Below are 3,923 nucleotides of genomic sequence, written 5' to 3'. Positions count from 1 at the left end.
AATTCTACACCCAAACTGACTTCTTGCTTTTTAACTTCTAGAAGTCAAAAAGTTACTTCTGGATGCGTATCCAAACGCGCTATTAGTATTTTTATCATCAAAAGTTAGGACATTTTCCCTAGCTCTTTGGATATAATAATCTTGTCTAACAGTATACCATTATTTCAAGGATTTTTCCAGCCTAGACTTATTAGCAACACTAGTAGCATCATGCATGTTGTTTATGATATTATCTAATTGAGTCTGGATATCATTTATATGATATTGAAAATTACCAAAGGAATTCATGTTCCACTGTCTGAGAGCCATTTTAACATTGTGTAAACATCTTGTGTGTCTGTAAGCTTTTGATCTGTTTTCATTGGTTTTCTAGTTTTCCACAATTAGGTCTTTGCACCTGTTATCACTAAACCAACACATGTTAAATCTTAGAGGTCTTATAGTGTTATTTTCCTCCCTAAAAGTAACAAGAAGAATAGGAGCATGATCACTGGCTAGACTAAGTAAATGATAATCTATGGCATTAGGGAAGAAATCAAACCAAGAAAAGTTAACAAGAGCTCTATCAATCCTCTCAAGAATAAGAGCCTCACTACATCTATGATTTCTCCAAGTAAATGGGTTTCCTATGTAACTCAGATCAGTAAGATTCAAATGGTCTAAATGGTTTTTAACATCATCAAGTTGACTTTGAGGAATAGGATTGCCACCAACCTTTTCCTCTTGTCTAATAATGAAACTTATATCACCTATAATAATCCAAGGACAAGAGTACCTAGTAGCTAGGTTATCCATATAATTTCATTGCCTATCCCATCCTACATCATCTAAAGCACCATACATATAATTTAGCAGGGTATGACCACTTGTAGAGTCTACATTAACCAGGACAGGGATGAATTTAACATTCATATCAACAATATCAATATGGATACCATCCTTCCACAACAAAAACAAACCACCAAATGCTCTTATAGGATTTGCATAAAGGTAGTTCATATAATTGTAAGAGTAAGTAAATTTCTCCATTTTCTGATTCATGGTTTTTGTCTCACACAGAAAAATAATATCTGGATCATTGGCCCTAATCAGCTCACCTAGATGTTGTCTAGTATGTTTATTTCCAAACACTTGGACATTACAAGACATGATTTTCATCTTTTCCTAATTTAGGTCACGAAAAAACCTAGTTCTATAGGTTGAAATCAAAGACACATAATTATTGAAATCATCCCAATAAATCCAGAGAAAATAGAGGAATTAAAAAAACTGATTGAAAAGAAAACAAATTCAGAGGGAATTCAAAGTTTTTCTCAAACCTGATTTGCAAAACTCATTCGTATTTCAGCAGTGTTCTGGTGGTAGGTTCCTTCACTTCTTCCTCCGTTTTCAGCATCTGTCATGTTCAAGTTTTCACCATTATAAGTCACATCAGGATTTTCCATATGATGAACTCCATCACTCTGGAAAGATTGGTTCTCCACTTGTTGTTCATGGTTGCTATCCAACATAATGTATTTATCTTCAATCGAATCATCTCTTGTTCTTTTATTCTTTCTCGGGTCGGATCCATCATCACTTTTATAGTTCATCCTACTAGATGCTCCACTCGGCCCAACAGCTTCAACTAGCTCTTTTTTTTTCTGCAGCATTTCTTCAACCATATGGGCATGTTTGCCTGGAGATTTTCAAATTCCTTCTCTGTCAGACCGTAAATGTATATACCTCATGTTGTCTCTTCACAAGTTTCATCATTATGATCTAGAACAAAACAATGGGGACATATTATCTTGGGTTGCTTCTCAAAATGGTACTTAACCCCAAACTTTTTGTTTGGCAACATTAAAAATCCACACCCTCCTCTTTAGCGGCTTACTGAGATCAACCAACACCTTAGCTGTTGCTACCCTGCCTCTGATTGTAACGCTTTTCATCCCCTCAACTTCAACCTTTTGACCAATATCAAGAATTAGTTTTTGAATAATTCCATCACGAACGTGCTCAAGAGCAAGGTTACGAAGTATTACTGAAAAAAATTTGTGAGCGAATGTGTAGTTTTCCAATGGAACCGTATTATCATATTCTTGCAGCACAATCAACTTGAAGGAGATGACCCAGGGAATTCTCTTGTACACTTCTTTCATATCCTCATTTTTCTTGAACTTGAAAACAAACAGATTACGTCCCATAGCACTTACTTCAACTTTTTTTACCTTCTCCATATAATATTCACCTCCCTTAGCACATCATCATATTCAACTTCATCCTTGTAAACAATCTTGCCTATAAGGTAGTTCATCCATTTGGTAGCTGCTTCATCAATTTCCACTGATGAGATAAGACTACTTCTCGCATTTTTTACTTGATCTAGGTTGAGGTTAGTTGCTTTCATCATCCTGGTCAATGCCTCTAACTGCATGTTGTTTGGTTGCGCCATCTTCCTAGTGAGTTTTCTTCCTTGTGGTTTTTTTTTGTGAGTGATATGAGAGTCGTTTCTTCCTGAACTTTATATAACCCAAACTAGGGTTTGACTTCAAACGAAACCACCTACCAAACTTAGTCCATATTCCTGATTCTTCGCCCCATATTTTTACAGAAGATTTCCGAGAAAATATTGACTTTGAGAAAGGAAATCGAGAATTTTAAATTTTGAAATCCAATAATTGCGCTTTTTTTATTGGTGAATTACCAATATTACCCATTAAGCTTCTGAATATGCAGGAATGATCTTGATTCCATTTTTTGTAACCATGAATTTGTGATAATCGAGCACTATGAGTTATAGCAAATCCCACTGATTTGTGCATCATATAGAAGGACAATAACATAGTAAACACCACCACTATGTATTTGCTGAAACCATTCTTTGAAGACTTGAGTTTATCCATGACAGATGAGGAAATACCACTAATCCAAGGAAAATTGAAATTCCCCTACGCCACTGTTTCTAAAAACCACCGCTGGAACATCACTGAAACACTACTTGAAAACTGCAAAACAGGTAAAAAGAAGATTAGTTAGACATAAGAGTTTTAAGAAAAGCCATATTGTTGTGCTGAAGTTCCTAGAAACTTAAAACTTATAAATAAAAACCTTAAAACATCTATATAACAATTGAAAAATTACATAATCACATAGAAGATCATAGACTATTTTGTTTAAGAAGACGGAGAAGTAAGATCAAATTATAGACTGACAAGGAAATCAAAGAATTTTTAGACTGATTTTTCAAAACTGGGTTGACTCAACTCATTGAATATTCAATTCCGGTGTGACGGATAAATTTAAGGGGGAGGAGGATTTTTAACGGAATCGGATCACAAACTAGGATCACAAAATAAAACTCAATATATGAAATTTGGGTGGACGAGTTTCAAACTTTGGTGACTAACAACATCGCCTAATGACTTTTATCACCATACTGCAGTAATCCATGCACAAAAAAATTTACTAATTTAACCTAAATATTAAATATAGGAAATTTCTTGTGACCAAGAAAGTTCCTTAGATGCTAACTCCCTATCCTTTCACTAATCCATGCTATTACAACATCCGAATTCCCCAAATGGAAGAACAAAGAATGGACGGTGATATTTCCTTGCAATTCCCGAATTAGAGTTGGACAAAAACACAAGTTAGTGCAAAATAGTCTTGGATTATTTTTCTTTTTTGGAACACAAAGACAAATGGCTTGATAATGACTAATGTCTTATTAGAGAGAACGTATTCAAAACCCTAATAACCAGCTATTCATCATTTTACAAACAGATAACAATAAATGAGACACATCAACAATGTGAACGTAAAACAACAACAACAACAACTTGTACATTTTATATTGAAAATTAAACCCCAATAATCCAAAACACACACACACACACTTTTGTTTTGTTTAGCTTTAATCTTGTTTTAACTCTAGTGAT

The sequence above is a fragment of the Papaver somniferum genome, chromosome 3, assembly GCF_003573695.1.
Source record: "Papaver somniferum cultivar HN1 chromosome 3, ASM357369v1, whole genome shotgun sequence".
Classification (NCBI taxonomy): Eukaryota; Viridiplantae; Streptophyta; class Magnoliopsida; order Ranunculales; family Papaveraceae; genus Papaver; species Papaver somniferum.
The sequence above is the reverse complement of the archived record's forward strand: the minus strand, read 5'-3'. Positions refer to the sequence as shown.